The sequence below is a fragment of the Bombus vancouverensis genome, unplaced genomic scaffold, assembly GCF_051014615.1.
Source record: "Bombus vancouverensis nearcticus unplaced genomic scaffold, iyBomVanc1_principal scaffold0059, whole genome shotgun sequence".
NCBI classification, from domain to species: Eukaryota; Metazoa; Arthropoda; class Insecta; order Hymenoptera; family Apidae; genus Bombus; species Bombus vancouverensis.
In genome coordinates, this window is record NW_027468950.1 from 78617 (window position 1) to 106121 (window position 27505).

The 27505-nt window shown below is 40.7% G+C and overlaps 1 long non-coding RNA gene across 1 annotated transcript in view; it reads left to right on the top strand.

The window, feature by feature from the left end:
• The first annotated feature begins 249 nt into the window (after positions 1–249).
• The window catches only part of LOC143304848 (uncharacterized), a 65148-nt gene continuing 37892 nt past the window's right edge, over positions 250–27505 (top strand). The window contains exons 1-2 of the long non-coding RNA XR_013061480.1: positions 250–663; positions 1093–1179. This is a non-coding gene — a long non-coding RNA (uncharacterized LOC143304848). The remainder of the gene's footprint in view (positions 664–1092; positions 1180–27505) is intronic.

Genomic DNA, 27505 nt, shown 5'->3' on the forward strand with positions numbered 1-27505 from the left:
TCGTTATTGTATTGTAGTAAAATTGAAATATTAGGTGGTCCGAAAAATTTGTTTCGTTTTATAAACAAATAATAGATGCACAACATCTTTCGTTTTATATTATTTTATCGAATTACGTACGATCCAGATTGTTTTATCACGATAAAAATCACAACGTTTGTGACATTAGATTTTATGTTTGTATAAAGATGCGTTGTTGTAAAAGACGTGACTGTAAAGCAAAGACACTTTTCGGACAACCGTATGTAATCGACGCAGAGACATTTGCGCAGCGTACAAGATTCGCTTAGAGTCCAGAAGTGTAGACAATGAACAAGCAGTACGAATCTGTCGTTATTAGGGACGGTATTGTCCAACAGTCTTTCATATTCGAAACGCGGGAGTGTGGACGTGCTACGGAATAGTTACCTATTTAAACGTTACAATTTTTGTGTTTAGCAAGTGTTTGTGCAATTGGTAAGATGTGCTAGTTGCTAGATAAAATATAAAATCTGGTTATTCGAAAGTTGACTTGCAATTTTCTATAAAAAGGATTTATTCAGGGTAAATACTTTATTAAATTTTATGAATTAAAAACTTTCTGTGGATTATTTTAGTCTAATAACTTTGTTCTGCCCCTAGGATGGGTCATACGGCAACCAGAAGACTATTCCACATGTGGAAGTAAGTCGTAGAAACCAATACAGTTTTCTTATTTATTTTTCTTTTTTCTTATTTTTATTATATTTTTCGTCTCTAATGTACTACTTGCATTTATACATTTATATTAACGTAAGAGTGATGATATACATATTTATGTTCTAGCTTTAATTAAACATATTGATTATAATTTTTTATATAAAAGTTGTCTTTCTTCCTATTTTATTTTCTTCCGCTAAAAAATGTTTTCATCAAAGATAATACTCATCGAGAACCAAGAATAAAGTCGGTCATTGATAATGGTTACTAATTACAGAACTTAACGTATAATTATTTCTATAATTGAATATTATGTTCTTATAAAATAATTATGTTTTTGTTGATATTCATTATTCGTCGAATCTCGTATTGTATTTATCTGATAGATAGTCATTTTTTACGAAATTTGTTTAGGAATCCTTCCCTGATGCACTTCGTGATAAACAAAGAAGCTTATTCCAGTAACACAATTCTTCATAAATTCTTTCCCATGCCGTTATGGTAAGTTTTTTCCCTACTTCTTTCTGATTATCTACTATTACTGTATTATTTGCTATAATGTCTGCATTTTAATCGCAAAATGCATTGCTTCATTTAAGAAACGCGATACAGTATATTCATTCGTTATCTTTTCTATTTATTAACCAAAAATTACGAATAAGAAAATACAAAACTCAGTTCTCAGATTCTGTTGCAAATCATTACAATTAGATATGGACTTAAATCGTCTAAAACTTTCAATTTTTATATGTATTTTATATGTAGATATTTTATTACACATAGAAATTTATTATACATAGAAAACTAACCTCAATATTTAACCAATGGCGAAACAATAAGCGGTAGAATATCTCATGGGATATTAACAAAAATTGTTTGGTTCGAAAGAAGACATCACATACGGTGCAAATTACTTTTTTGTAGATCCAGTAGTAGGGTCCCATTTCAACTTCATTTTTGTAAATGGAACCATATATTTTTTAATACATTCATCGATCTATCTTTGTATTCCTTATGAAAAGATTAAAAGGAACTGTTAGTTCACCAGGTATCTTAATTTGAATTCGTCGTATGAAAGCCAGGTAAGGACGCGAAACGGTACTCTTGTGTTTACGTTCTTCTTGTCTTTTGTATGTTTCAGCATAAACACAATACCGCTTCGTGTCCTATGCTTATCTATCATACGACAAATTAAACATAGGATATAATCTAAACTAACAGTTTTTCGACATAAATAGGTTAATACTTTTGTATATGATATGAAACGTTACGATATCGGTTACACTACTGTTGCTTACAAAGCACGAGTTTCGACTGATTGGTAAATAAAGAAAAAAAAAGAATAATAGCAAGAAAGAACCGATTCGGAAGGACGAGCCTTTCGTTTACCTCCGAATCTCTCATCAAACAGGTCATATTGTAGGATGTGAGCATACTTTCCGCGGTGAACGTATGTATATATTTGAGGTGGAATGGTGTAATAGGTACTGAAGTACACTAGGTTATATTTAACCAATAACGTTTATTAAACCAGATAACAACAAATGACAATTAGCAGTTAACATCGGTTGGTACTTAACGCCGATAAATAATAGCGTCGTTCGGTCGATTTCTCGATAATAGCGTACCCGTTTTCTTTCGTCTTTCGCGTCTCGCGGCTTGTAACGTCAATTCATATCAGAGACCAGGCCACACACCACGGACAGGATGGCACCCAGATGTCTGCATATCCTTGGCGCGCACCCTCAATAGTCTTAAGTGCCCACCAGGGGCCTTGGCATTTTTATAGTTAAGGTCCTTCGGACCAAGCGAGTATTTCCTGTCTTAAATTTCCCTTTACGTTTATTGTCTACCACGTGTTAGCTTAGAAAGTTGGTTTTCTCCACATCTGGTATGTTCCGTGGGCAACTTTCTCGCGAGAGCGGCTAAAACCCTTCCTGGTCCACCAACCGTCCTATTATCCAATCGGAGACGGTGTCTACTGCACTCACTTCCTTAACCAAAATTGTCATCAACAAATCCGATAGTCCCGTGTCCTTAGATACACCCACCCCTAGCTTTCCTCAGACACAGTATCGTCGGTAAAACTTCACTTATTCTGTATCCTTAGAATAGTCAACATATCTATATCGGTCTCTACCCTTATAAGTCGCGTACTTAATGTATTGTTGTAACTAAGTCTTACATAACGTGGTTGGAGTGAATTGTGATTTATGCTAATTCAGTGCGTGTTACATTGTGATTGGTGAATTCACAATAAAGGTTGATTAAAACAAAGTTAATTGTTGTGTTACGACTCAACTATATTTTATTTCCACCAACCAGCCCTAAAAATTACGTGACTGGCTCGTGGTTGAATGTGCTTATTTTTCCGACCGAACTGATTCTTTTCTTCGTTGCCCATCGATATTCCCACTCGTGTGCGTTCATTATAAGTGCCGCCGTGGCTGGCGCGTGTATGCTCTTCCGAGAAATTCGGCGGAAGGAGCGTGAAGATATCGATGACAGATTGAGTACGTCGTGTTGCGTTTTGACGGCGTAGCGTAGCGCTTTGTATCACAGAGCCGTTGGAAAGTTCCATAGTACTTGTCGCCACATATTGTTTATATATATTGTTCTGATATAGTTATTAACTATGCTTATTGTTACGTAAATTTATATTGTAGTATAAGAATGTCACCGAAAAATCCGCCTGTTTTAAACCCCTTCCTTTAATGTGTGTAATTAGCTTTTTGTAGACATGAACGCACAAAAGATATATGGATGCCATTATTTCGTTTAACGAAATCATCGAATAACACAAACAATTCTTATTTACATTATTTCCCGAGATACGAAGCCGCAGTTATGTTCTTAATGGGAACTACGACGATTGACTGAAATGAAACAGAAAGGAAATGAAAATTCAATTCATTACCTATAAAATATGTTAATTATTTTTCGACATAATTGCCATTTGCATCAATCAATAATTGGCAACCTGTGACAAGTTTCTTCATTCCGCCAGCGAAGAATTCTGCTGGATGCTTCTAGTAAACTTTTGATAAATAACTTCACTGCTCTGTTAACTTCATTTTCACACTTGAAATGAGTTTCCCATCTCTTAATTTTCCGTTTGTAATTTGTATAAAATGAAACTAAATCGTCACCGCGATGTGTGTATTATCGTCTGCTTATACTTTAACTCGCACCTCCCGCGGCCACGTCTGCACACTGCTTGAACGGACAGCACATCAAAATCAGCTTTGCGCTTAATGTTTTAAATGCCTTTGCATCGATATGATTCACGTATTTCACGCTATGTAATCTTTCTGAAAGCAAAAACATTTCAGTCACGGCGTCTACCCTTAATTTTCCTGCACGTTTTTCCTGTCACTTAAACTTAAGGGTTGGTTGATGAAACAAGAAGGTTGAGTTGTAACACAACTACTGTTTTTATTTTCTAACCAACTTTATTTACTAGCACAGCACAGGTTGACAATAATTGGAGAGATGTTCACTGTTCGTGGGTTTTGTCTATTTCTCCCCAGGTGTCCTCGTCTCATTACGGAGGAAAGCTTTTTAGTTAACAATGCGGATTCGCTGTTCGCACCTTCCATTAGGAAAAATGAGGGTAACGATCCACGATGCCAATTGGTTATAGGCTACGTTAATAAACGTGGCTAGTAGGTAATATTGTTTATGGGAAAAACCAGCTTTTTCGTTAGTCAAGTATTGGATTTTTCCCATTAGGTAACTACCTGCTTTCCCCGTAATTAGTAAGGACCTATAACAACCTAAGGATGTTTTAAGGACCACCCATAAACAGATAACACTTACAGAAATAATAAACTTAAAAAGTTTAAGTTTATGGTGGGTCCCTCGGGTAATTGAGGGTATGCGGTGAAACCTGCACACATCCGGCCTCTGATATGAATTAACGTTACACTTCCGTAGTTGACAGGACATTCATAAGCATCTGTTTCCTTCCATTTTTTTATGGTCTGGAGTTTCCTCCCTTTCCTTCCAATAATACAGTGAGCGTCAGAAAGCAGATTTTACAATTGGATAGAGTATTTCATTCCTGTATTTCCCAATAAACATATCGAGTCCCAGTAATGAAGGAAAATCCCTCTTTTTCCGAGAATCATCATCACAGACAGTCGAATGCAACGGCTCATTCCCTATTGCGGTGTTTTCCTCGATTTTCGGTGTGAGAGAAAAGGATTGCCAGTTTTGAATATGACAATAGATGCAATGTGCTACACTTTCCAAAACTAAATGCTAGAATTATATATTTTAGTTGAAATACGATCTCAAATGTTAGGAAATAACGTAGTATATTACTGACGAAAAAATTAAGCGCTACAGGAATCTCTCGAAATGAATTTCTTTGTGTTTGCTTTTACTTTTTTAGCGATATATCTATTTCAAATTCCGATTGCCGTTCATAGGTTAGAGTACCTTCATTTGATTTCTTGATTCTCTTGACATTTGTTATCAGTTACTGATATTTTCATCGGTTGAATGGGCGAACAGCAGGCTATTCTTCCATTTGCGCGATGGTTTCCTCTTGGTTGAATTGACTTTTGTGTTCTGGATCTTGAACTAAGATTCAGCACCTGTTGTCCTGAGAGCGTGTGTTTTGCTGCTCTTTTTGGTTGTTTATGCCTGAGTCACATATGAATTTCCACGTTGATCGTTTTACCAATTCGACTCGGCACTCGGTCTGTATCTTATACATATTACCTATTTTTTTCACAAAGAGGGGAAAATGCTATTACGCATACCCAGTGACCCGTGTCACGCGGTTGTAGAAAATGATTAGTAGTGTGTTTTAAGTGACGAGATATCTTGATATTGAAAACCGTCAAATATATTTTAAAATAATAGATACAGAGAATGTTCGCTAAGACGCTCGATACTATCTGATTCGCTAAGACTATGTATCGAACGTTATTAAGATCGCTCGAGAGTGAGACTGAAAAACTGGTCACGTTACGATCGCGTTCGTTCATTTTGTAGAGGACAGGTATATAGGATGTTTAACCGTGAGATTTATTGGAGGTTATCGTTTGTTGTCGTAACCGTCGAATATATTTAAAAATAATAAATTAATATACAGCCTATAATTGCTGAATCGTTAGTACAGAGTATAAATCGCAAAATAAAATCGCGGATAAATACTCGATAAATGCTCGTCGATAACACGTAGATAGCACGTCGGAATAGAAAGATACACAGCTCTTTTCGGTTGCGTCAGTTTGTTTATACTGGTCCGGAGGGAAGTCGGAAGATTCAAATTCGTCTTTGTTCCACGGTTATGCGTAGCGGCGACATTGTTTTGCCCAGAGTCTATTTGTTCTTACATTACTGGTGTTCTAACGATGTTGATACTCCGAGGCAAAACAACAACATGATTTGAATTGTCCTCTACTCATGTGCCGCTACATATTTATATACAATCGAGTATCTGAACTTGAAGCTTTGTGGAAATATGACTTTTCTTAATTTTGAAAAGTGTGCAAAACTCAGGCCTCAAATGTTTATTAGTTCTGGCAAAAGTTATCTAGCAAATAAAACGGCGTTTTATTTGATCCTGATTTCTACAATTTTTGCACCTTGCACGGCAACTGATAGCACTATCCAACACTACTCCTAGGTACTTCACAACACGGCTAATCTCTCCCCCCATCCCCCACGTCAACGTTAAAAATCTTCCTATCTTCTTCCTTGTTAAGAGGATAACCACCGTCTTCTCCTTGGCCAGGTGCAATCCAGCCTCGCAGCACCACCTGGTGACCAAGGCTATAACCGCCTCTATCTTCTCATTGATGCTCTGGGACCCTCTGACCTTGAGTAGGACCGCCAGATCGTCGGCGAACGCTGTCCAGCGCCTCCAGCACCCGGTCATACACGAGATTCCATACTAACGGTCCTAAGACCGACCCCTGTGGAACCCCCGCGTAGACGTTTCTCCTTACGACACCGTCACGACAGTGTACCAGCCACTGTATTCTGCTGTATGTGTATTCTCCTCTCAGCCATATAGTCTGCTAACAACTCCTGTAGCCGTCCCGGTAGCCGTCTCCTTCGAACCTCCTCCATTATCCTCTCGCACATTAGAATGTTTAAGGCGTTCTTCACATCAAGGGCGACCAGGACACACACCAGGCCCTTCCTTCTGCACTCTTCAGCAACTGCGACCGTCCTATCCAGGGCTTCAAGAGTCCCCTCCTTCTCCTGAAGTCATACTGGTCCCTATGGAAGGGATCCTGACCAACGCTCCTCTCTATGAGCATTTTCAGCTTGTGCTCCCACACCTTGCTCAACGCCGGCAGTATGCTAATCGGCCTATACACCGATGACGTCGCAGGATCTTTACCAGGCTTGGGTATTAGTACCTGTTAAGGAAATTCGAGGATTTGGAAATACAAATAATTGACTATATTTCACACACAACAGCTATACATCTATATTACACTCTGAAGAACGTCTTGCACGCACGCTTGTCGCCAACCGACTATCCAGAATCTTCTAACGGCAGTCTTTTGTCTCAACTAAGACCTGGACGCCCTCTGACCCTTACACACACACTCTCATGTACAGTGTAAATGTATCACTTCCCTAACAGTACCACCCTAGCCTCTTTCCATACCGCCGGTATTTTTCCATGGGTATTTATTCCGTTGAGCACTATCAGGTGCACGCTAGGTCTTTGCTCCGACAATAACCCCACTACAGTGCCAGGAATCCCATTCACTCCAGTCGCCTTCCTGGGATCGCATTTCCCAACGGCCATCCTCATGTCTACTTCCTCGATGCTCAACCCACCTTCTTCGCCAGGTAGGATCGATGACTCTTCCTGTGTAGCCGGTAGTTCCTGCCTGGTGACAGAGAGGGCATCCAGGATTCCCTCCACTCTATCTCTTCCAAGGGGCTCCATTGGCCGACCGCATCATCTTCTTCCTCACTACACGATACGGTCTGCCCCATGGATTCTGATCTAAGGTGGCGTAGAACCTCTTCCAACTCTCCTCCTTGCTACGCCCTTTTCAGTCGCCTCCTAACATCCTTGAATTCGGCCACCAGGACCTCGGCATCATCCTTGCGGACCGCCACTGCTCGCGGGGCTCTCCTTCTAGCGAGTTCATCGCTCCACCAATAGTTGGCGCTCCTCTTCGCACTCGCCTGGTATCTTCTCTTCGAGTCCACGGCACACGTATGCTCCAGACTCTTCTGCAGTCGTTCGCCGCATACCGTCTCGTCAAATTTAAAACTATTTTCGTCATAGACTCCGTCAAATTTGTTTAAAAACCCCTCTACATCCATCTCTTTCGTCAAGTATTTAAAAGCGCCAACCTCCTCCCGCTTAATATTATCCCTCAACTCATGCTCAACATAAAAGTGGTCAGAGGCTGAGTACCAATCTAGGACCCTACTCCCCCTCCTCCAACTCAGCCTCATTCGTCTATTAACACTAAGTATATCCGGGAAACTAGTCCCTCCATTTCTCAGGAAGGAGTAATTTCCCGTCGTCCTAATAGGTATAAGCTCGTTCCTCGTTATAGCGTCCAGCAGTCATGTTCCCCTACGTTCTGTCTTAGAGCCCCCCCCCCCCACCGCATTAAAGTCATCAGCAACCATAATCGCCGGTGCTCTTTTCCTCCCCTCCTTTATGACGCCTTCCAGTTCTTTCAAATAATCGTTAAACTGATTCTTACTCTTATTAGGGGAACAGTACCCACTGACGCAAAACACGTCACAAACCCTGACCCCTACAATCCCTACATTTCTTATCAGGGTCTGGCTCGCCGCATGTTTTCCATTAAACAGGGTGACCCATATCGATGCATCCCCACCCTCGTCATTAAACCAAAAAGGCAACTGCCTATAGGGCTCGGAGATGACCACAATGTCCTCCCTGCTTTCGCATGCGCACTGCATCATTAGATCTTGCGCAAGCAAGCACCTATTTAGATTTATTTGCAGGACCCTAGTTAGGCCCCCGTCTATTCCTAACACCTAAGCGTACCGTAGGGCACACCAACGAACCTGTTACATGCCTTGCATTTATGCAACCATGTTTCAAACACATGGCATATCTCGGCTCTTTATCACAATCTTTCATTATATGCTCAGCGCTGCCGCACCTCCTACACAACTCCCTGCCATGACATACAACAGTACACCTTGCCGCCACATGCCCCAACATGTGGCACCTATAACACCGCCGAACACTAGCTAACTGCTTTGCAGAAGCTATCGTTAGCCCAGTCACTCCTCCTCTCTCCCCTCCCTCTCTCCTCTCCCTCTCCTCTCTCCTCCTTTCTCTCTCTCGGCACTAGGCACTCCACTCGCCGGGAGGACCACCACCACCCCTTGCGTGCCCCATGGAGCCGCTTTTATACATTTGACTTCTATATCCGCATTTTCCTCAATTCCCCACTGCGACCTGATCTCTTCCACCAACTCTTCCCTGCTGGTGAAGGGATCAATGTTCCTTATTTGTAGGGTCGCCCTGTTCGCCAGAGCGGCCACCTTCGTACTATCATTCAAGGCGGCTCTCAATGTGGCCGCCCCCTCGCTAACCACCACCGTCCTGTCGAATTCAATGAGGATGTGGCCCGCTCTCGTCCTACGGACCCCCGTGGCTCCCTCCAATGAACTCCTCACCTCCATTATCCTCTTATAAACATGAAGCCATTCGCAACCTTCCCTTCCTCCACCTTAATTAGAATGGCTTCCTTCCTCCTCCTGTTCCTTGGTACGTCTCTCTCTTCGGCACCAACCTGCCGTTTATTTCCCGGACGCACCATCGGGGTAGCTTGCTCTAAGGGAGCTTTCCTCTTCCTCTTCCTTTTTTCTACCCTTATTCACCCTTCGGAGTCCTCGCTGAAGTCACCCCTTATCGCTCTGTTCTCCCTCCCACACGCATCGGCGTATGTGACCTCTCCTCTTCGGGGCCTCTTACACTCCTCATCTCTCATAATTTCAGCCGGCTATACTATCTTTCTTTTTGGGTATCCGCCCCTAGCTATCGTCTCTTCTCTCTTCATGTCCTCTTTTCAACCTCGACAGGCTCTCTCCTTCTCCTTCTTCTATCCTTGTGCTACCCACACTGCTCCAAGGAAGACAGGATGCCTTTTATCTGGTTGCCTATCTCCCTTATCCTCTCGTTCTTATCTTTGTCCAACTTTGAGTTCTTCACAACCACGTTAAACATTTGGACCACTCCAGCTAAGGCTTGTGTGAGCCCTTTCAACTCAGCCCTGAAAATCAAAACATCCTCGTCATCTACATCGCTCGTCTGCGTATCGTCTCTCGCGCTATCTTCGGCTTCGCTAGCCATAGCCGATCTCGCAGATTTCGCGCTGACGTTCCTCTCCACCGCCCTCCTGGCCATCATTCTAGCGTTGGCCAATCCTTCCCATGTTACCGGCGTACTGTGGTCGCTCCCTCTAATTCCAAAGGAACCCTCCGATTCCTCAACCACTCCTACCTCCGTCCTTTCATTAATCGTAGGGCTCCTCTGAAGCCTTCTTCTCGGTTTAGAGGGGCAGAAATCCTCGCTTTCCTCCACCCCTCACAGATAAGTATAATTTATAAGTAAGTATAATAAATAAGTGAATATTACTTGATTTCGATAACTAATTGAATCTAGCGTTTAGGTCTAGCGGGTAGTGCCTCTTCAGCCTGCGAATCTGGTCCGTCGTATCAAGTAATCCAGTGATTAGGGGGTTTCGGTGTTTGTTGACTCTTTTGCTATATCTGTCGCTATATTTTGCTATTTCCTCTTTGACTGTGGGTATCTTGAGGTCGCGATGTATTATTTCGTTGGTAACATACCAAGGTGCATCTATTAAGGATCTTAGCGTTTTCGATTGGAAGCGTTGAAGTATTTCAATGTTGGAGTTACTTGCTGTTCCCCATAGTTGGATTCCGTAGGTCCAGACAGGTTTTATTACGGTCTTGTAGAGGGTAATTTTATTCTGTATGTTTGGTTTGGAGCGTCGGCCCGTGAGCCAATAGAATTTTTTTAGTCTGTCCGTTAGTTGCTTCGTTTTATCTGAGATGTGTTTTTTCCAAGTTAGTCTCCTGTCCAGGGACATGCCCAGGTATCTGACTGAGTCCTTGCTAGGAATTATTGTGTGGTGGTTTTCAAGTCCTCTAGGAGTGGAAGGAGTCGATTCGTGAGCATCTTCTCGAATAGTTTAGACAAGGTAGGTGTTACGTCGCGTAACACTCTACCTAGACCAGACCACACACGGCGGGCAAGATGGCAACCAGATGTCTTCGGATACTTACTGCGTACCCTCAATATCCTCAAGTACCCTCCATAAATCTCCGGAATTTCCTAGTCGAGGTCCTTCAAACCGAACAATTTCTGTTGCAATAATTAACTTTCTTTTTATTTCCCTTATTTTGGGGCTTTTCCATTTTATTACTTTCATCATCTTGTCATTCACTTTCTCTATTGCTCCATATAGAGTTTTGTAAATAAATTCATTCAACTTAATAATAATGGCTTCTCTATTTCCTTTATTATTTGCCCAAATTTCTGTTAACCGAGCGTTATCCTCCTTTAACGGCCGGGGTACCTCGGTTAGTTTCTCCATTTTTTAGTTGGAGTCTCCATTGACGGATGGACTCCTCATTAAATATTTCACCGCTAATATCAGGCTCTTCGCACGTCCGCGCATTGCCTGAGTTAATGGGATCACACCCTCCCTCTGTCACCTCGGCAACCTCCTGAGGGCTCATAACCTCACTGGCTATATTTAAATTCTTTCTCTTGTACTTTATTTGTTCTACTGTCTTGCTACTAAGGGTTTTACTTATCGCAACATTAGGATATTCGGTGTCCTTATAGACTTCATCCAGCTCCTTCAGGAGAGTTACCTCTTCTACAGTCCATTTTTTCGTGTTTGGGAGGTCCGTTCCCCTTCTTTTTTCGTTTCTTTCGGCAGGGCGCGCATGCCGTTCATGGGTGGATAATCTTCTCTGATTCCCGAAGCTTATGGGGCAAGATTCGCATTTATACGCTCCTTCCTTTCTCTGACTAGTGCCACTACGCTTTGAAATGTGGCACTTTGCCCAATGGAGTTTCAAGAAATTCCTTTTGTTTGTACATTTTTTGTACATAATTTTTACACTAACGATCGCCAGTTATATGTATAGGAAAAAATTGTCCACAAAGTTGAGCCTCGCAACATATTTCAATATCATCCAAATCGTAGAGAAATTAGCTTTCAGACATGTTGCCCAAAATGCTAAACCACTAGTGTCGTTACACTTCTATATCGATACAAATAACAAATAACTGACAAATACCATCTCTTTCTCGAGGATCCATCACACTGCATATAAGCAAGTGTAGGTGTTCTTAGTAGCATATAAAAATGCATTATAATTGCAATCGTAAATTATTTATCGTGGTTTATACATGTTCGCGATTTTATGGAAATATTAATCCTGAAGAGGAAAATAGATGGTGCATACTGTATTTTGAATTCATTTTAAAAAATTATATAAGTAATGACCTGGATCAGATAAATCTCCATCAAAGTTGATCGACGATTAAGATGCTTTGGCTCTATGATTCTTCGCTAATTCTAACATGAACAGATCAACTGAGAGTCCGTGGCACTCTCACCGCGTCCTACAGATTATATAAAATTATGTAAAATATTTGTATTGCTTTCTAAAATAACTCAAGCGATACAGTCCCATGCAATGCCTCGGACATTTCCGTTTGAAACGCCTAAGCTGGACCATCTGGCTCGTTGTGACATTAAACCAAATCGGATAGGCATAAGTCGGGATAGGATTGTTGCCAGTAATTTGTGCAACACAAGATTACATTTCACGCAGAGATGCTTTGAGGAGAACGAACCATTATTCGCTATAAAAGTCTTTTCTGATTTATTTCACATTTGCGTTTTAATGTGCTGTGTAATTTGTAATTTGCAATACAGATATATACCGAGATATTTGACCATTTTCTTATGCGAAACGGATAGGGGCTATTGTCGGTGATAAGAAATTAGCGAGAATGTCGCGTCATATCACGGTTGAAATTAAAATGTCTAGATATGCACACACCGAAAGGGATAGACTCGCACTTGCTAGTATTTATACGGAACTTTCAGTTACCACAGTAAACCATAATTCGATCGAAAACTTTCTGTGGCTTGGAATTAATTTTTGACGTATACACTGCCGCCGTGTAAATCAGGTGGTCATCTCCAAATACCAACGCGCATAGGTTAAGGTTGCTATTGAGATGGAAGAGGCTCAAAACATGATTAAAATACAAATTAAATAGTGTGGAAGTGTTGAACGTTCCCAGTTGCAGCCCGTCATCCACCCCGAAGACGACATTATAGCTTGCGCCATCCAATGAAACACCTTCCGGAGATTATGGACCAAATCACCTGAACTAGATGTTTACGGAAACCGTATCGTATCAGCTTTTACACCAAACCGCTCGACCGAAACATGTCAAAAGCCCTTTCTAGGTCTATGAGGAGAGTTTTCCTACCAGCAGATGTCTGACACAAATTTTATCGTTGCGTGGACCTTACTGTGTTTGATCCGGAAGCCAAATTGCTGGCTGGGAAGAATGGAAGTCTCTTTACAATGAAACAGTATGAGTCTCTGTGCCACTCTCTCAAAGACCTTACTAATAGATACTCTGCAAACAGCAAACTCATTGATCTGTAGCTGGCTGGATTTGGTTTGTTGTTAGCCTTTCCTAGCAAGAAAACCACTTTCCGTATCTTCCATATCTTAGGAAAATATGCTGGTTCAAGAGATCATTGAAGATCAAAGAGAAAAGGAATGTGTACCTTTGCGGAAGCTATATAGCTGTGAAGATATCGAAGCCAGATAAGCTTTTCCCATTTAGAAACATATATTGGATCGTTAATGAATCTACTACCCACGTGAAATAATTTCCTGTGAGATGGGAGCCGGAGCGTTTACTAGCCCTGTTTCCTCGGGTGAAGGTATAGACCTTGTTCCAGCGGCTCCGACTCAACGAAGATCTGAATTTTCAAGGTTATGAAATTTGGGAACCTGAGAAGATCATCACACACATTTCGGCGCACACATTCAAAATTTGTACCCAGTAGTCTTGCGGGATTCACGAAGCTTGCCGTGCGATAGAAAGAAGGCTGGACAAAAAATGCTTCGCTGCATACAAATAACAAGTGCTATTGTAACGAGTGATAAAAGTTTTGTTGGAATACAACGATATTAGTCGCATACAGATGAGGTGATTGATCGAACGGATTCTTCCCTTCGTTGCCCAGCGATATCCCCTATAGCGTGCGTTCGTGAGATGTACCGCGGCGGCTAGCTCTTTCGAGAATTCGGCGGAAGAAGCTTTAAGGATATGGGTGGAACAATGGGAACGTCGAGAAGCTACTAGATGGTTCCGTGGCACATGTGACGCCACACAGCCATCTACACAGGTCACACTCATTACTGCATAGAGAGTGGGGTTCAAAACCTTTTCAAGGGCCATGGGTCACTAAGTCAGTCAGTCTGAGAATAACTAGCCATCTGTCTACATTCCACAACACTCACTTATATTTCCTGTCATAATTGTTTAATAAATATCATATAATATTATTTCAACACAAACATTGTGTCTTCCACAGATTATTAATCTCACTTCTCAGATTAAATTCTAACAAGTTTAACACGTTTAAAGTGATGAAATAGCACGCGAGCATAATGGAAATTAAAGATCTGTATAAAGAACAGTTTATAATGTGAAAGGAAATCACGGCACACAATTGTGAATAATAGAAGCACGTGTTGCGTACACGTTTATTCTTAGTGTCCCACCGCGTTACTAGTAAGTTCTGGGGAGCCGGCAGCAGCGGAGACGTCACGTTCTCGACTTGTTTGTCGGCTTGGTACCAGTAACGATGCATCTTCTGCTCTGTCGCACTAAGCCAGGAGGATGTTCAACTGTAGAAGACGGTGAGAATCGTCTGAAGAAAATTTGAGGACAAAGATCACGAGGTTAGCCCTGTTGCCTGGCATTCGTTTAACTTGCGGAAACATGCCTTTGGAATCTTTAATTCTTTGGATCCAGAGAACTCGTGAATCTATCAGGAGCCTTCCTGACACGACATTTTATGGCTCTGTAGCACTTACGTGTTCGATGGGATAGAGTAACATAGTGTGCCGAAGCGCATCTTCAGCCGATTTAAGATGCGAGAGATAGTGTGTTTGTCATGTAACATACCTCAGAAGCGGGAATAAAGATATCTCTCAACGCAATTGAAATCCCATGTGGAAGCTGAAATGGAAGCTTCTAGGGCCGAAAGAATATTATTATTTATGTTCTGGAGGACGATCCCTACTTCGTAACTGTTCTCTCAGTGTTCTTATCCTCGTGGACAGAGATATCAAATTCTGACAGCTCGGTACAGAAAAATATCCAGCTTTTTCGAGAGTACCAAATCCAAGAACGACTGCGCCTTAACAAATCAAATGCCATCAAAATCAGTGTCACTGAACTGGAGGATCAGATCCATCTGTTACTAGTTAAATCAGTGTCACAGGTTCTCTTATCTGTTATTATTTAACGTGCTGCACCAGGGAACGTGTCTCGCGTTATAACCACCACCGGGCATAAAAAAATTGTATCGCACAGATAGAGTTTTTCGAAAAGCGCGTTTCATTCTTCGGCAAAAACGTTGTGACAAGACACAAGCTTAGGAGCCTGCAACGAAAATAGAATACATGAAAAGCCGCGTTGTTTGCTAGGTTTATCGTGACAACTGAAAGATCCATTTTACCCTTGTCTGCACGTGTTTAGTGATTATCGCTTCAAAGTTAAATGCCATGCTAATCGAAATGAATTAAATGATAAAGCCGTTCCGCTCCCGAACTTCGAGTTCAAGTGGTCACACCCTTTCGAAATGAGGACCATTGAACAGGACCTTATGCCTCTCCGTGAGATTCGTCTTTGCCAGCAAGACCACTTCAAACGAGAGAGCTTGCAGGGGCTGCAGCAGTAGTAACCTACGATTATTAGAAACAAGCGGATTGATAATGAATTTCGCAATTTCGAAGTTTGTTCGAGGCCCAAAGTCACTTGTGGTAAATCTGTCAGAGTTTATCCGTGCCATCTTAGCGATAATGCGTTCATCTCCGTCAAATGAACACGGAACAATTCCTTGAAGAGGTCTATGCTGTCCATCAGGTTCACGATGTTGTCCATACTCATCGTGCGCTCTACTGAGTCAAGGGATTACTTTGATCAGGAGTATTGTTCGTAAAGGCGTGAAAATATGTAAAGCTCTTTGGCGGGCTTACGAAGTTGTTGAAGGATTTTATTTTACTCTTCTTCCGCTTCTTTGTCATTTCAACACGCTTCTTGATTTCTAAATGAATTGAGCATCTTCTGTATAGGGCCTGACTTCCTGTTCTTCGTTTGCTGGCTAACAACTGTATGTCTGTTTATCGGGCATGAGTTCGGAGCGTGATCGCGCAACACACTTCACACACCGTATGCTATTCTTTTACTGTTGCAGTTCGCTGCAACGTAATCGATACTTCGAGTTCTTGCATTGTAGTCTGTAGGATTTCTTGTATATATCTCATGTCACTATCTTGCCGAGCATATAGTGCCTCTGGAACAGGCTCATTATCACACTTCCAAGTGATAGTTTCATAATAAACGTGTCGAGTTTTTTTATTGTTTTGTTGAAAATGGTTAGTTTCGAATCTGTTCACTTTAACAACTTTGACCTAAATCATGCTAGAACTAGTTCTTCGAAGACGTTTTGCAGGAAGTGATCCTCACACATACTTTTTACAATCCCATTTATATGGTTCTCCTGTGGTATGAATGTAAAAAACTGCACTCTTTCAGTTTTCAACGTGTTGCACGTGCTTTTGAATCAATTAATGGGCCTACGCTCCCATTATTCCTCTTATTCGTCGGTATAGCAACGGCGGAATCTGCAACTTTATCTCCCTTGTTTGGTGTCTGGGGAACTTAAATGTATTATTTTTCCCCGTATCCGAAATCTGTTTGATAATTCAAACTCTTGAGAGACTGATATATGGGCCAGAATTGAGCAATAAAAATAAATTTGAAATACACTTTTTGTCAGAAGTTGTGAAACATTGTGATCGCTTGCAGATTACTGTGTATTTTTTATTTTCTGAGATACATTGGACAAAATTAAAAATAGTGTAAGAAGATAACAGTGTATGTATGGAATCGCAATCATATACGTTTTTCCGGTTAGACTCGTGTAAGATTAATACTGAATCGGGAAATTTTGCGACAAAAGTTAAGAAACATATATTGTTCGCATCATATAATTACTTGTAACGAAAAGTTTCAACAAAAAAATAATTTAATAAAATTTTGGATAACTCTTATATCCCTTGGATTCGTGCACGCAACGCAGTCAATATTTCACACCACACTTTGTCATTTTTTGCGTTAAGATTGAATTCCCAACTGACATCTAACGTTAATCACAGAAGTGTACTATTGAGTTCAATTACTTATAGATCATTTAATTAATACTTACAGTATTACAGTATTAAATCTTCCCGTGAAACAAGAAACTATATTTCATGTCGTGTAATTGTTTTTTCAAACTATCTGCTTCGTTGGAGCAAACTCGCGTGAGAATGGGATCACGGGTGCCTGTATTATTTAAATTATCCAACACATTATGCAACGTTTCAAAGAAGGTAGCATTGTGTTGAACCATACTTGTCTGTATGCATCCTGTCAATGAAGCGGTAAAGTAATATGACCATCCCTTACTAAGGACATCGAGAGCAAGTTTACATTTCATTTTATCGGAAGAATCTGACCGTATGTGTTTTTCTGGTAATTTATAAATTGCTGTATTTATTTTTTTCTAAATTCTACAGTCGGACTAACTCGGACCAAGAAACTAAGGATCCATTAGTTGGAAAATCAATTTTAAATAAATTATTTCGGATACTCTTGAATAGATATAAAAAATTGAGAAGAAAATAAACGTTCTGGCCATTTGTTATAAAAGGTTTTTGAATAGACAAAATTAGGTAAGAATAATTTAGCTATCTTTTCGATTTCCAAGATATGCGTTTTACAGATATCATGATTATAATTATATCGATCATAGACTTACTTATAATGCCTATCGTTGCATTATGGCTGATACTTCAGTTCATAAGTCATAAGCTCAGTCTTTTTCTTAATTCCTTAAAAAATTGTGCGACTATTAATACATATCTATAATATATGTGTCGGAGATGAAAGGACATCGGAGCCTTCCCTTTGGAACTTCGGGAAAATCCCTCAACACCGTAATCTAGATTTTATCATTAAACAATTGTCGTCATTCGATCCGATTGTATTTGTTCGAGATTTGTGATAATAAGTTTGAGCTCGAGGCGACAACCAGTTGCCGAACATAGCCGCGGTCACGGGATGAACGCTTTGTCTAACAAAGGTATGGAGTAATTCTATAGCTCTCCTTATAAGAAATATTTATAGCGGCATGCGACAGTAAACATTCCAACGGTTTCTGTCCCGTGGCTCGCCACACGCAGATCCTATTCTTTGGGTATGATGGTTACCAGATGCCGACGCGTCTCCGCAGTACGTAATGAGCTAGCCCGAGGGCCGCTATAAACACTAAGATCTAGTTACCTAAAATCCTTCAAACAGACAAACAGTCTTTGTCCTAACTACGGTAAGATAGGAGAGACCTATTTTTCAACGAACGACGTCACCCACTAGCAACTTTCCCTCGAAGGCGACTAGCATCCTTTTCTAACTACCGATATGGAGATTGACCAATTAGCAGCAACGTCAATTTCCCTTACTTTCAGAACGTAGGCTATCCTCGACGAATCCGATGATCTCGTGTCCTTAGACACACCCCATCATAGTTTTTCTCTGAGGTATCGCCGGGACGGAAAGTCATTCTCTCTTGCGATCTTATCGACGAAAATATTAACACCTTACGGTCAGTGAATATTAACAAAGAATCCGACTTAGATTTTGTGAGTACGTACATCTACCATCCCGTTGTCCGCGGATTCGTTAGCGAGCCTAAGACCATTGTGACTAGTGTCGCGAATGTGTGATCAGCGTGAGTTTGCGTCAACTTTGTAACATCTTTGTGTGTGTCAATAAAAGTCACTTCAGTGGTGTAAGAAAATGGATAGCTTCAGTGAAGAATCATTGCCTATCCCAAGCCCACACCATGAGGGCGACTCGGGCCCGGATTTGGATCTTGATTCGACATATCAATAACTGTGACTGGAATATTAGTAGGTATGTCCTCAGTCGATTTTCTCATCAACACAAGTCTTTGAAACATAAGAAACATTTCAAAGCTAGTTTCACCTTAGGTTTATTGCGGGTTTGTATAACGGTGCGTGGGCTTTGACTGCCAGACCACGGAGGACGTCGCAGGGATCATTTCACGCGACGTAACAATAGCTTTCACGTTGTATGATCCAGCTCCTGAAGATCGGCTACTAATAGGAAACGACACGGACACACGTGTTACAATTTTATTGCACGAATTGTGCTGAATGTTTCTGTATTGCTGTTGCAGTTTCTTCAACGATACCTGCGGTTTCCCTTTCAGGTTTCGTCAAGCGTCTTCTATCTGATTAAATTCAAAAAGCACATATTTCGACGAATCAATTCTCCTTTGCTTTTCAGATTGCCCAAATCTGAAATCTGCAAAATCGAAGTAGTATGTTGCATTACATTTTTATGCTTAACGCGCAATCTACGGTTCTTATAAATCTCATTCTCAGTAATTGTGCGCAGAGGTAGCTTCTAATTTCTACACAAATCACGTAATTACAAAAAATATTGCTGCGCCACATATTTACTTATTTACAGTATTTACGTATGTAGCATGTAGCGACTCTAGCGGAAATGAGTGTCCGGCTGCGTGTTGGTGCAAGGTGGCGGCGAGCGTTGGTATAATAGTTTCTTTGACTTCTTGCGGAAAAAGAATTAATTATCTATTTATTTTTAATCTGAGTACATTTCACGCGCGATTTAGAAGTCGTACGGACGAAGGTTGGCTTTTGAATAACAATTCTGTGATTATGTACATATATGAGCTATATTTCCCTTACTCCTTGCACTCGATTACTGTTTCCGAAAACTCAACAGGTTCTACATGCGGTTCTTCTCTTTTCTTAGGAAAGGAAAATCGCTTTTCATATCGCGCACGCGCCTGAGGCGTTTTTCCATATATCATTGGATTTAAGGCAAAATACCCCTAGAACTAGGTTTAACGAATATGATTCGTATGCTTTTGCAAGAGTATGCGGCGTCACAACGATCACACGAAACGTTGCCACATATAGCGGACAAGGAGGAGATTGCAAGTGCAATCTTGACAACGAGACGCGAAGTAAAATTTCATTAGGGATCTGCTTATACGGTTAAATTAACATAGCTGATAAGGAAAAGTTGCATCACTCTCCTACCAATTCGGTCGTCCCTTTGCGAAAATCGGCACCTTTCCGAGTTGACAGAGTGTGGAATGGTGGATATCTTGGCAGGTGTACGCCCCCCCCTCAAATAAAACCGTTTAAGTTTAAGTTAGGCGACTGCCTAAGATTTGCATCTTTTATTCTGCGCATTGAAAATTATTAAATTGCAATAAAACAAAAAACAATAATTTTATGCCCATTAAGCAGAAGTTCAGGCCATGAAAATATGCATCATCAATTGCTTAGCTTACATTCTAACTTTTAATAATTTCAATTAAGCTTACCTTATCCAACAAACTCACCAACTGCTTGATTTTTTCTTACATTATGAACTAATCGTACCCCTCAATCGACATTCGTTTATTGCCAAATTTATTACCTTTTATTATCATACCATTGATTCTGCTAATATTACAGCCGCAAGAGATATTTTTAAGGCGGCAAATTGAAAACACTACATGTACAAATATGCTCCGGTTTTCCCTAGTGTCACTCAGGGCAAACTCCAGTTATTTTGGTACCTGATTCCATTTCTCCAGTGATTCACACAATTTCATCATTGTGGGAGAGGGTGACAGTGTAAATTGACATGAACACTTCTCCTACGCTAATACTTTAGTGTTACAACTTACTATTTATACACAACTCGTCACAACTCTCGACCATATTCGAACATAGGACTGTTCGCACGTCCTACTCACCTATGCTTCTCATTCACTCATACAGCTGTCTCACGCTTCATACACTTTTCCACATTGTCAACATTCTCAATAAAGACAATCTCACAGATATTATCCTGTTGTATCACTCAACTTGTCTGATCGTGCATGCGGTTTCTACCGCAATGGAACACGTTCGATCTTCTCATCCTTTACGTATTGTTTGAAAATATGGCAGGTAAAATTATCGGTTTCAGAGTATGAGATTGCTAGACGTTCTAAAATATTGGAAAATACCATGGCCGGTAAGGATCTGTATCACATAGTGGTTAATCCTCCTCTTCCTCCTTACGAAGATCAAGGGATCCCTGATCAATTGCCGGGATTGTGGAATGTCCATTCTATACTCCACCTATCCTCGGCTTCTTGCTTCAAGCTCTACAGCTCCTCCATCAAGTCGTAAGCCCTGCCCTGCCGATTTACCCCAAAGTCCTTCTTCGCCCCGTACTTCTTCCACCGATGTCTGGACTTGATATGAATGAGCATTCTGCCCATTACTACACACAGTGCCCCATGAGACACTGTCCTGTACGCCGTTAATGTACGAACCAACGCCATCCGTTGCGCACTCACCAAGATTTTCCTATTCTTCTCCATACCGAGGGTAGATGCCCATATCGGCGCAGCGTACAAGACCACCGATTCCCAGACACTGTAATACAATTTCCTCGCGGTGTCGGTGGGTCCATTGACCTTAGGCAGCAAGCTCCTAATAGCTCCCACGAATCTCTCCGCCTTGTCGCACACCTGCTTCAGATGGAGGAAATACCTCCTGACATTGTCCAAAAGCACCCCCAGGTATTTTACGGGATTTCTGGCGGTGATCTCGCCACCACCCACGTCAAACTTCAAAACCTTCGGGTCTCGTTTCCCGGTGAGCAGTATGATTTGCTTCTTCTCCTGTGCCAGATGAAGACCCGTGTCCTTGCATCATTCCGTGACCATCTTTATAGTATACCGCACCCCGTCCGCGATGTCCTGCGACCTCCGTGTGGTGATCACCAGGTGCAGGTCATCCGCAAACGCGTCCACATCCTTAATCGGGTCCAGCACCTTTAGGAGCCCGTCATACACCAGGTTCCACAACAACGGAACCAATACCGACCCCTGAGACACTCCCGCATAAACACTTCTCCTTACCATACCGTCCCGGCAGTGTACCACAATCTTCCTATCCGAAAGATATTCGTTCAATAAGTTTGGCAGCTGACCTGGTAACCGCTTTTCGCTGACCTTTGCAAGGATTCCCCTCCAACTGAGCGTATTAAACGCGTTCTTCATGTCCAGAGCGAACAAAATGCATGTGGCGGATCGGTATCAACAGGACGCTGACAGGTCGAGGCATCAACGCGGCGCAACACCTCCCGGGCGATCCGCGGGTACCCATCGCCAACACCAGAGGGCTACGATGACAACGAGTCTGTCTATCTCGCTAGCGGTCGAATATACGAGCGCATGATACAAATACCGCACCTAGCGAGACTCCCTCTACGTCTAAGGCAGGGACTACCGGGTTTAGCCTTACTGACGAGTCCATTGCTAGTCTCGGGACGAAACGGAAACTCTCTTTTCACCTAGCTCCAACACACGCCTCCGCCAAACTGGTGACTCCGACGTGACTTAACGTGATATATAGTGAAAGAGGTGACCGTGATAGTACTATCGCCTTTTTTAACCACCGATTTTGAGTGAGCCGCGACGATGGAAAATAATACTCAGGGAACTTTAGCCAGCCAGGTGGTCAGCATGTCTCCACTGCTGCCCATGAACACGGCGGCATGGTTCGCCCTTCTGGAGAGACAATTCGAGGCAGTGCGGATTACGGCGGACAACATAAGGTACGTGATGCTAGCAAAATTGCCTCAATGATTAACAGCTTCAGGACGTCGAAGACCTGGTGACGAACCCCCCAGAGACCGGACGCTACGAGAAACTGAAACACGCGCTCATTCGCATATTATCCGATACGGACGCCACCGGGATAAAGAGGTTGGTGGAAAGCGAAGAGATGGGAGATAGAAAGTCATGTAGAGGATGAGGTAGTTCAAATATCCTTATTATAGCCTAAGTCGTGAGCACTTTTTAAAGTAATGCCTTGGTACAAAGCACAAGTCCTGGTATATAATTAATCGGAATAAATACGTGCGTGTGTCGAGAAACACCGTATACACTTTGATGTGTCGATGTGCTTATTCTTCGATTGCTGAACTCTCTTGCTTGTCAATTCGCTCGTTTATTTATACTGGTCGGGGGATAGTCGGAAAGTTTGAACTCGACTGCGTTTGACGGTTGAAAGTAACGGCGACATTGTTTTGATCGGAGTTTGATTATTAATACAATATGTGTGTGTCCTATGATATTGATGCTCCGAGGCAAAACAACAATAAGATTTGAATTTATTAGCGTGCCGCTACAGCCATCTCAGTTTTACCAACATTTAAAAAATCTCTCCAGCCCCTCTACGCCCGACGATTTTACCCTCACGCTGTGGAGGAACCGATTACCCGCCCGCATCAGGCGTATCCTTGCCGCAGTCGACGACTCGGACCCAGGAAGATTATTGCGACAAGCGAATCTGATCGCTAAAGAATTCAAAGAAGATTATCAGCGCACCGCCCGAATAACAGCTGTAATCGACCCACCAGCGCAAAACGCTGGAACATACGACCCTGTTAAGGAAATTCGAGGATTTGGGAATACAAATTATTGACTATATTTCCCATACAACAGTTATACATCTATATTCCTCTCTAAGAACGTCTTGCACGCACGCTGGTTGCCAACCGACTAGCCTAGATTCTTCTAACATCTGGCAACAGTCTTTTGTCTCCACTGAGTCCTTGACGCCCTCTAACCCTTACACACACACTCTCATGTACAGTGTAAATGTATCACTTCCCTAACAAAAATGAAATGTAACAATGTATTAAATCTAGTCGGAAAATAAATGGCAGAGTCAGAAATATCGGCAAGTCGAATGACGAATTACTTCGTTTGCTGTTATGAGTGGATAGGAGGCTACTTAGGGCGAATACTGGCATTGTCGTGTTGTCGTCCCTTGATACGGCCATCATGCTTTCCTCGGAATTTGTTGCGCCATGCTGATCCCATTTTTTCCTAATCATTAGTCGGTTGAAAGAATATTCTTTATCCCATCTACTCCACCAATACTTTTTATACGGACAAAACTCGCCTCAATTGCTATCAGTTTAGTGGATAATTCTTCGTATGCGAGTGACGTGTTCCTTACCATCAAAATCCCGAACAACGCTTATTTAAGTACTTACGAGATAAGTTAGTGGGAAAGTTATTTGGAAGGATATTTCACAGGATATAATTTTTGAGATATGTGTAATTTTGTGTGTTACACACAAATTAGCCGCGCAATAGTGACACATATATGTGAGTATGAGTGTGTGTGGGAGGATGTGCGTGCGCAGCGTCTCGTAGAACAAAAGAACGGAGAAAATGATGGTGAGACAAAAAGAGTACTGAGACACGTTCAGTGTGTATCTACGAATATCTTGTAAATCACATATTAAATAAATATGAAACTATTTTAATATCATTTCTACGTGTAATGTGAGTGTTGCTATACGTTTATTTCGGCGACTAAGATCCACAATTCTCAACAATAATAAGACTATTAAACTGTTATAAAAGTAATATAGAAACATGGTTTATTTAAAAATTATTTTCAATGTAATGTTTTGTCCATGATGAAGTATTTACTTCTAGAAAAAATCTATATCTTTTTCTTTTGTATACTCGTGACCTGGACACCGCTGTTACGGTGAAAATAGAACTTAGTGAAGCAAAAAAGTTAACGAAAAGGAGAGGTCCATATTATTGTGTCCTTGAATATAAATGTTGTTTTTGGGTCACAAGGTCTAGAAACAAAAGAGCTATAAGTAGACCTTTATTGCTGTTTCTTGTAACTTTCAGCTAGAGTTACACACCAAGGTTAATTTTTTGGTAATGTCCTTTGCTGTCAATGTATCAACCTGCTCCCTATTATATTTTATTATACTGTATCACTGCTAGAGTGAGGATCTGGATCAGCATATACTATACCTCTACTTCAGCTTACTTCAATATATATTTCTATTATAAATTTATCCATGCGTTCCTCTATCAGATAACTTCAACAGTCCGGAAGCACTTTTTCGGATGACAATATTATGATATCTACGTTAAATAGAAGATTTCATTACATAAGCAGTCAGCCTTAATAATTTCATAACTAATAATTCTCTAAATTTTCTGATGTTTGTATTCTTCTTTGTCGTAGTCTTATAAACTGTTAAAGCGTTTTTCTGTAATTCCCAAAAGAAGCTGAATGCCAAGTTTCCGTTTGAGTGCTTTTCTGATTGTAGTGGCATAAGAAACCACTTAATTCGAATAATCTATACTACACTTTATTGTATGCAAGAACAGCTAGTGGTTTCAATTTTCCAGATGATTATTGGCTCGTAAAAGCAGCACGAATGTTACAAAAGCAGCATAATGTAAATTAATATATACATTAAATTCTAAAAAAAAGCAATAATTTGTTTGGATAATACCTCTCCTGTTTTTTAAATAAATCAGTGCATAGTGTACCTCACAGATTCATAGAAGAAATAAAAAATAAGGGAACATCCACTAAATATTAAATAAAAGGATAACAAAATTAACATTGAATTTATATTGTTTCACAGCCAAAAACACAATTTTAAGAGAAAATTTAATTTTTTCCAGAAAGAAGACAATTTTTGTTTGTTCTATCTTCAGATTTGTTTTATATTATAATATAAAATTATACAAACGATCCTTTCAACTTTTGTTTTAGTATCATAAAAAATTTGAATATAGGGTTGAGTTTATAATTATTCGCAGCAGTATATATGGTAACTAATAGAAGTGTAAAAAGGTGTATAAAAGTGAGAAAAATATAACTAGCAGAAGAGTTTGAAAACGTGTCAACAAGTATCTATGTATCAGAGTTATTTTGTTATGAAAGATATGGGCACACGATAACTCACTTATTATTAGCTTTACTTATGTTTTGAAATATTAATTTATACTTAAATAAAAAAAATATGCAAAAATATGCAGAAATATGCAGAAATATGCGAAACTTGATCTACATTATGTACGCTTTGAATATATTTTATATATGTTTTATATCCTTAAATACATAAAAAATTTACCAAATTAATTTTTATGTACATTTTGTGATAGACAAAAATTATACTATCACTACTGCACTAAAATAATATGTCGGAGGTGAAAGGAAAACCGGAGCCTTCCTTTTGCAATTTTGAGGAAGCCTTCTAATGCTTTAGCCTAGATTTTATCATAACTGTAATTAAGCAATTGTCATTTGTAATTGTTTGATATTTGTGAAAGCGAAAGTGGGTTCGAGGTGACAACTGGTCGCCGAACGTAGCCACGGTCACGGGATAAACGTTTTACCTGACGAAGGTGTGGATCGGTTGTATTGTTCTCCCTAGAAATCACATAGAATTGTACCTTAGAGATGTCGATATAATGGGACACACGTTGTATTAGGAATCAATCTCCAGACAAAAACTGCCTAGTAACGGCGTTTGGATCTTTCTCGATGTTTCCAAAGAGTATACAACAAACTTTTGACAGAAACTGCCTAGCAACGACGATTGGAACCTTCTCGATGCCTCCAGCGAGCATATAACAAACAAATGCAGTCGTATAGCGAAAAAGATTTTCATCAGATATTCATTCGTGTGATCGCCTTGGAAAGTGATACATCGAGCAATTTACCGAGTGTCTCAGCAATCGTATTTTTGTGTTTAAAATTATTCTACGCATAGTAAAGAGTTATCCCATTGACCGTGGATTCGTTTGAACCCCGGAACATTGTTAATAGCGTTAATTAAATTCATTATTCGTAAAACCTATCAATCGTTAATCTCATTATTCGTTAAATTTATTATTCGTAAGACATATTATTCGTTCCTCTGATTGTTCGTTAAACTTATTATTCTTTAATCTAATTATTAGTTAAACTTATCGTTTGTTAATCTTATCATTTATTAAACTCATTATTCATAATATTTTGTAAAATCTTGTTTATTCGCGTAAATATATTCTCTGTTTCGTAAAACAATGGCTAATTCAAACGAAGAATCGTTACGCGCCTTAAATCCTAATGATAACCCGATATCAGAAGTGGGATCAAGCCCATGTGTCACCTTGGAACAACTCATGAAAATCATGGACCGGATAACTCAGCCGAGGGAGCAAAGACCGAGTACGGAACCTAAGGATGTAACGTTACCACGTTTTGACCCTGAAGGCACGGGCGCTGATCCATCCGCGTGGTGCTCATATACAGATGTGATTTTGAAAGACTACCCGATACAAGATAGTGCGTTACTTTCTGCTATAAATCGCGCCCTAAAGGGGTCTGCTGCGCATTGGCTTTCACAAATAGTGCGCGGTGGAAAGCTTTCCTGGCCAACGTTTAAGGAACAATTCCTTTCGCGTTTTGGTGGCAGAGAGACAGCCGCCTCGGCGTTAATAAGGATATCCAGAGAACGACCGTCGGAGACCGAAACCCCAGGAGCTTATGGTAGTCGCCTCCGTTCCATATTGCAGAT